Source organism: Mytilus californianus, unplaced genomic scaffold (assembly GCF_021869535.1).
Source record: "Mytilus californianus isolate M0D057914Y unplaced genomic scaffold, xbMytCali1.0.p SCAF_2, whole genome shotgun sequence".
NCBI lineage: Eukaryota > Metazoa > Mollusca > Bivalvia > Mytilida > Mytilidae > Mytilus > Mytilus californianus.
In genome coordinates this window covers 11,451,193-11,459,626 of record NW_026262668.1, presented here as the reverse complement: position 1 = coordinate 11,459,626, position 8,434 = coordinate 11,451,193, and positions in this window count along the sequence as shown.

Genomic DNA, 8,434 nt, shown 5'->3' with positions numbered 1-8,434 from the left:
AATTTGGGTCTCAAATCGAAAGAAAAGAATCTAGAATCTGCTTAAATTTTGGTAAATGACCTTTTATGATCTATTGAAGTCTTATATGAAAAGAAAAATGGGTGTTATGGGGCAAAATATTTTACCCTGTATCGTAGGAAAACAACCAAAGAGTCCGAACATCTGACAAAAATTCATAAACCTCACCCGAGTACATCCTTAAACCAGACTCACCATTACATATTTTTGAGGAACTACGAAATCTGACAACGAATAACAACGCTTCACTTGGCTCGTCATACTTATAAATTACAGAATATTTCCACAATAAAGGTAATGAATTTATTTGAAAAAAAGTATCATAAAACCACAACATACCGATTTGTTAAATCATCAGGTCACGTTTTGTGTATCTTTATTTAAACTGAAACAAACTGATCAATTTAATGTTAACTATTGGAAATGCACAATTAGTTTGACTGATTAGTGTTGTACCGATTTATTTTGTCATGATATCTTTAAAATGCTCAATCTTTATATTCGGTCATTACAAGTTGCAGTGTCAACATATCGGTGAGTTAGGTTAATATATTTATTAAACGGGTAGATTCTTTCGAAAGTCAAAAAGATCTAAATAATGAATACTTTAATATATATATATATATATCGTTTTTCTAAGATATAACTATTTCAAAGCAATTGAATGTTTTTGTAGTTTCTGCATAATTTCTTTTGTTTGTAGTACACGTTTGATTTCCATATATAATTCATAGAAAGCAAGAAAGAACGCAAAATACAATTCACCGTTTCAGAATCTAATGCATTCTGGGTAATATTTTCAAAAGTGTACACCAAAGCGTCATGATTGGTTATCAACGTCATAAACAATTGTAATTCAACCAATGACGTGACGTTATTTTCATTTTAGGGTACGAACAATAAAATTACCCATAGTCCTTTAGATTCTGAAACGGCCTATTGCATCAATTTTTAATATTTTTGGTATGCATACAAACAAGACCAAACTTTGAAAACTAGAAGATATAAGACAAAAGAATTCGTGCATAGATCACATTTAACTTTAACTGCAACTTTTATTATAGGATTAAACGCCTTTTTAAAGGAATTTATTGGTGTATAACCTCTGTCACAAGTAAATTGTGTATTTGTGTCATAGAATTGGCCTGGCGCATGAATATATTTGTTGGTTAACGCAAAAATGTGTACTCCATGAAATTTGCTATCTGGTAAAAAATAAACTACAAAAAACACTTATTATCATTCAAATGAATGTTTTGTATTTATTATTTAATTTAACGATTAACGCGAAGTGAAAATGAATATTTTTAACGTCGGGCCGGATTGTGTTATTATAGCCGCCATCTTGTTTACATTGGTTACAAAAAGAAGTTCGGTCAACGTCGTCTATCGAAAAATAAACAACGTCAAGAACAACTACCGAAAGTCCTCTCGACCAATCATATCAAAGTATTCCCTAATATGCAAATTATATAAGAATTATTTAAAAAAAATATTTGATTTTTGAGCACATTTTAAAAACTTTCTAAACATGACTTTAACACAAACTGTGGTACTCTTCCATCATTTACTATTTTTTGTCAGAAGGCATGTTTACAAAGAACAATAGTTTCTTACATCGTTTTCAACGTTTAGAGGTGAAATTCCATTCGCTGCAGGAAATTTTTGCACTCTGAACTTATGTACAAGGAAACAGTTGTGATGCGTTTGTTTTGTTTCAGAGTGATGCGAGAAGTCGAAGGGCTCTGGTCAATCTTAATAAAATGTTACTAGGTGGATAGTTACACGTAAATTATCATTAAAATCGTTAATGTAAAAAAAGAACAACTGTTAAACTTACCAAAACCGAAACAAAAAATGCACAAAACTTACAACACCACCAGCAACTAATTGTTGCATCAATCAAAGCGTCAAAATAAAGTTTAATGTTAACTATGCTATATCGTAGAAAGTTTTTTGGTTGAATGATTGATTCATAGATGTCATGTTTACATAGAAAAACAAAGGATACAGGGTATCCATCCATGACACAAAATCAGTTCATACACAGCAAAAACACACAAAAAGCAAAGGAACAGCGCTTTTATTGCTTTTCTTCATCTCAAAGTCACAGGGAGGCTGTGTACCTATATTTTTAAAAATAGAAACAATAATCATTAATCTTTCCATCAATTTGTATGTTAAGTGTGTTGTTCTTTTCCATTGGAATTCAAATTTTTTGTTTTGAAATATAAGCACCTGTTACCTTTACTGTTCGATTTTTGGCGGAATTATATCATATGGTAAAGAAAAAAATTCTCATGATTAAATATCTTGACAAGGTATTTTTTTTTCAGGTTAAAGTAATACAATGATGTTATATTTCGTTTTCGTTTGGACACTTTGTATAACTGATATTTTAGGAAGACCTTTGGACCCATATGGTCCTGCTCCTGTTCTACCTGCCCCACCAATGACGATGGACAGAAAACATGGATTAGGACTACGAAGTCAGAGTATATTGTTTCTACCGCAAGGTTTAACTAAACAAACACCCGATGACGTGCCTGGCCCTCGTAGATCACCACCTTTTAGAAACGAAAGACAACATAACAATGATTTGTTTCAGTATGGCCCATTAACAACAAATACAGGTGCTAGAGTCAGGTCTCCGATTCCGAAACGTTCTTCTGATTTAAGTAATTATTCATCATTTATGGTAAGGAAAAATAACAGGAGATCTAGTTTTCATGGTTCACAGAATCCCTATTTTAGTGGAGTAATTGGTAAAAATGTTCATGGCCCACCAACTAAAACCGCGTTAGAGAGAAGAAGGATACCTACCATCACATTCAAGAAGATTCCAAGAGTTGTAATGAAAAAGGTGACTGTTAAGGTACCTGTAGTAAGAATGGTTTCACAAATCGTTGATTTGAAAACCGGGAAGATTCTGGGTGATGTAGGAAAGTCTAGATCTTCACATCAATGAAGAGATTAGTTGCATGATTTCATTTAACATTTAAAAGTATCCGGATCGATATTTATTATATATTGCCCGTTCAAGAAATAAATCTATTATATAACTTGAAATATGTTTGTTTCTGTAAATCCAATTATAATACTTAATAATTTAATTTTGGATGTAACGCGTCTTCCGATTGGCTGACGTTGTTTTGTTTATCAGCTCATAGACATAATTTTGTCATGTGACCATGACGTTATCAACGTTTATTCATGATTTACTCCGGTTTAAAATGGAATTAAGAATTAAATTATAAGAAATGACTGTAATATTTTTACTGTCTATTCGAAATAACATAAAAAATGTGGTGCACACTTTAAAATAACCCGCTATTTAGTGTGCACCACATTTTTGATGTTATTTCTTCATAGACAGAAAAAATATTACAGTCATTCCTTAAATATTACTGAGTATAAACATTACATACGGAGAAGTGTTGATCAGATCTTGGGATCCATTTGTGAAGCCAAGTAGAGTTGGTTTCGCAAAAGTTGGAATCACGAACTAGAATTCAGTGTCATATTTGATTTGTACAGCAATGAAAAACAGTCATTTCATGAAACTCTGGTGTATGTAAGCTAAAAAGTATCAAGTAAAATATTTCATCGAAATCAGCTAGTTTCAATAAACACATCGGACCTATCTGGTATTTTTAGATCAGTGCTACGACTTTTACATGTGGATTGTTCTTCTAAATAATAATTACAAATGTAATGAAACTAAAGCAAATGACCAATGTAAAGGAGATGGAAAATGATCAATGTAATAAAATTAAAGCAGATGGGCTAGACAAAAAACAGGGCAGGATTGTGAATGATTGATTTTTGCTTAACGTCCAGATCGTTTTCAGCAAGATCAGCTGATTTAATCAAAGTAATCTTAATAGTACCGCCTACAAGATAGACAAGGTGGTCTGGTCCTTATCTGGATCTTTTCTTGACATTTGTCTTATAAGACAATAAAAACTAAGATTTACGACATTTGTCTTATTGGACAACTAAAAACTAGGATTAACGACATTTGTCTTATTGGACAACTAAAAACTAGGATTTAAGACATTTGTCCTATTGGACAACTAAAAACTAGGATTTACGACATTTGTCTTATTGGACAACTAAAAACTAGGATTTACGACATTAGGACGACTTGACATTTGTCTTATTGGACAGCTAAAAACTAGGATTTAAGACATTTGTCTTATTGGACAACTAAAAACTAGGATTTAAGACATTTGTCTTATTGGACAACTAAAAACTAGGATTTACGACACATTTGTCTTATTGGACAACTAAAAACTAGGATTTAAGACATTTGTCTTATTGGACAACTAAAAACTAGGATTTACGATATTTGTCCTATTGGACAACTAGTAACTATGATTTACGACGTAAGAACGATTTTTTAGTGTTCGTATAGTCTAATGGTAACACATTCTCTGCTCGAGTCTATGATGTTTACGTATCTTAACTTATACATTTTACCAAAGCAAGTTCTTATTATGGCATTTTTATTCACACAGAAGAACGACTAAAATTATCTATTTGCCTGTACCAAGTCAGGAATATGACAGTTGTTTTCCATTCGTTTGATGTGTTTGAGCTTTTGATTTTGCCATTTTATAAGGGACTTTCCTATTTGAATTTTCCTTCGAGTTCGGTATTTTTGTTATTTTACTTTTTTTTTGTAAGTTCTACGGTTGCAATCATGAATTGGTTGATTTGTACAGGACTCACTTTTCTTAACTTACTAGAGACTTTTTTAATTCTGTAAATAAATACAGATATTTACTGTTATCTGACACAAGTACAAGTTTGGTCACATTCCTGGTATTGATACTATGTAACGTACCACATTACTGCATGTTAAGCTGGGAATGTTTATGTTGGTTTTTTTTTAGAATTAAACACATTTTTCTAGAAGTAATTGTTGTATAAACTAGCAGATTAACTCACAACTGAATACAAGTCCGAAGGACTTTAATTTATGTAATTAAAAGTTTGTGAGTCAGCTGTCCTCAGGAACCTACACAAACAGGGTGTAAAATCGGATGCTCAGAAAAAGTAAGCAGTGTTTACTAAAACAGTTTTCAATATTGGCGCACCTACACTCTGACTGTTTACAAGATAGTATATCATAAAACATGATAGATAGTCATGTTATGTATTAACCCCAAACTGATTATCATGATTACACGACGAATAAAACTTATATTTAAGACGAACATTTTTAGTTAGATGCATGACTTGCATTTGACCTTTATGACACTGACAATGTCTGACACGATTCGTCAAACCATGGTCTTGTTGAGAAGTTTTTGCGTGAGAAGAAAAATAATCCATGTAGAGTATATATATTGATAGCATGACAAATATATATTTTTTTATGTAATATCATATGTTGATAGATTTATGAGATGCATGTATGGTTCCTTTGGTGTATTTCGTACAGCAACCAGTGCATGCGTCGTATTATCTATATACTGTACTTAATATAGTGCCATTATTGTTATCTTATGGAATGAGGTCAAAAGATTTACAACTTGGTTCGCTTCCTTACATGCAACTTGGAGCTTATCTGCTGACTGCATAATATTATGGCCAATCTGTACATTTTCATTTGGCGTAAGTTTTACATTCCTTTTGTATATATAAAATATTTCCTGAAGATACTTATTATATAGAGTTTAGATCAATGTTGTTCGAGATGTAGACGAGCATATCCAAGTCATATATATAATATTTAATCACATAATGGTTTGAAGGACACAGTATTTTGATCAGTTCATTGACAGTGATTTTTACAGCATATTAAATGACAATAACAGCATCTGTCGTATAGCTCTTGTGCTGCAAATATGGGACCATTTAAGGAACATTGTAACGTATGTGAAATAGTCAGATATATCTAGTTACCGAACAACTTGCTACTTGTAACTCGATCTCCTATAGTTTGAACTTGAAGACAGGAATTATCAACTATAAAAAAAAAACAAAAAAAACGATAAAAGCTTTATGTCACAAACGATTACCTGTAAACTGATTCTTCTGTAAAAAAGGAAAAGTACGAAATTGCATTTCCCCATCAATTAACAAATATCATAAATTGTAACGAAGGTAGAAAATGACACCATTCGGATAACCGAAAGATGCAAGTTTCTTAATCAAGTTAAACAGTAAAATTTGCCAAATTGCTTTTATTTTGAAAACTTTTTATAGAAATGAGTATAAACCTTATCTAGAAAAGTATTTGAATAGAAGATGTCTTTTTAAATGATATTGTTGTTCAAATATGTTCTTGGGTGAAGACTGTTCTCACATTTATCCCAAACTGATGCCTCAAGAAGACGAAATAAGAATATGGTTTCCTATACTGGTAATGCTCCTTTCCTTACCACTAAATTGATAAACTGTTCAACAGGATAAGGGATATATTCCCAAATGCCGTCACGCCATACTATTTAGGATATCAACAATCAGTATGTCTTTTACATAAGGGTTAGCTGGAAGATTTACACTGTTGTAAAAAATATGATTAATATTAGCCAATGAGTAAATACCACACCATAAACTTATTCAAAGTATAATACATTATACCTAAAATTTAAAAAAAATGGAAATGGCCGTTAACAGTTCACAGAATCTATGAAAATCTCTCTGGTATTATCTGTTATGGCTAAAATAATACTAGTAGTTTGCGTCATTTAAAAAATGAAAATTACAAATCCCTACAAATCAATATACATGTATGAAAATAAAGAAAATGACTGTTGAACAGGACTGTTTTGCAATGCATATTCTTGATTTATACTTTAAGAGTCAGTAACTACATTTATTTTTTAGTGTTTATATGTATACAGTGTGCAGAAGGTAAGAAACATTTTTTTTAATTATGAAAAAACCGTGAGGTGGAGTATACGTCAGAGAGAAAGCCATTCTAAATACAATAAAACCACTAGTGTTCAACATATGGTTTTCAACAATGGACAAGTGTAAGGCTCTGAATGGCCCAGAGTCTAGACAAGTGTCAAGCTTTCAATGACCCAGATTCTAGACAAGTGTCAAGCTCTAAATGACACCGAGTCTAGCCAAGTGTAAAGCTCTGAATGGCCCAGAGTCTAGACAAGTGTCAAGCTCTCAATGACCCAGATTCTAGACATGTGTCAAGCTCTAAATGACACCGAGTCTAGCCAAGTGTAAAGCTCTGAATGGTCCAGAGTCTAGCCAAGTGTAAAGCTCTGAATGATCCAGAGTCTAGACAAGTGTCAAGCTCTCAATGACCCAGATTCTAGACAAGTGTCAAGCTCTAAATGACACCGAGTCCAGCCAAGTGTAAAGCTCTGAATGGTCCAGAGTCTAGCCAAGTGTAAAGCTCTGAATGGTCCAGAGTCTAGACAAGTGTCAAACTCTGAATGATCCCGAGTCTAGACAAGTGTCCAGCTCTCAATGACCCAGATTCTAGACAAGTGTCAAGATCTAATTTCCCCTAGTATAAACAAGGATCAAGCTCTAAATGACGCCTAGAATAGACAAGTGTATAGCTCTAAATGACTCTTAGAATAGACAAGTGTATAGCTCTAAATGACCCCTAGAATAGACAAGTGTATAGCTCTAAATGACCCCTAGAATAGACAAGTGTATAGCTGCAAATGACCCCTAGAATAGACAGCGTATAGCTCCAAATGACACCTAGAATAGACAGTGTATAGGTCCAAATGGCACCTAGAATAGACCAGTGTATGGCTCCAAATGACCCCTAGAATAGATAAGTATATAGCTCCAGATGACCCCTAGAATAGACAAGTGTATAACTCTAAATTTCCTCTTGTTTAGAGAAGTGTAAATTATGACCCCGAGTCTAGACAAGTATCAAACTATAAATGTCCTTTGTCGTGACAAGTGTCAAGTATGGCCCCAGTATAGACAAGTGTCAAACTATAAATGTCACCTAGTCTAGACATATGTCAAGTATGAACCCGATTCTAGACAAGTGTCAAGATCTCAATGGCCCCGAGCTAGACAAAACAAAAAATGAAACTATATACTACCGAAGATGTTCTGACTTGGGATATCGATAATGCACATGTGGCGTAGCTAAATTTATTTCTTTTAGTACTCCCCACGAACACATTCAAAAACAATTCTTAATTTCTTTCAGCTGTATAACAAAATCATGCATATGATAGCATACAGTGAAAATCAGCTCATAAAAAGAAATTGCATGCATTACATATCATTAACTCATATATTTTTAATTTACCAGTGGTAAATTTAAAAATTATTAAGAAACTAAGGTTCAGACTTCTTCAAGCTATGTTGAACTTAGATGGTTTTGGATATTTTTTTCTTTCCATTCTGGTCCTATAGTTCCATAAGTATTTATACATTTATACATTTATACATTTATACATTATACATG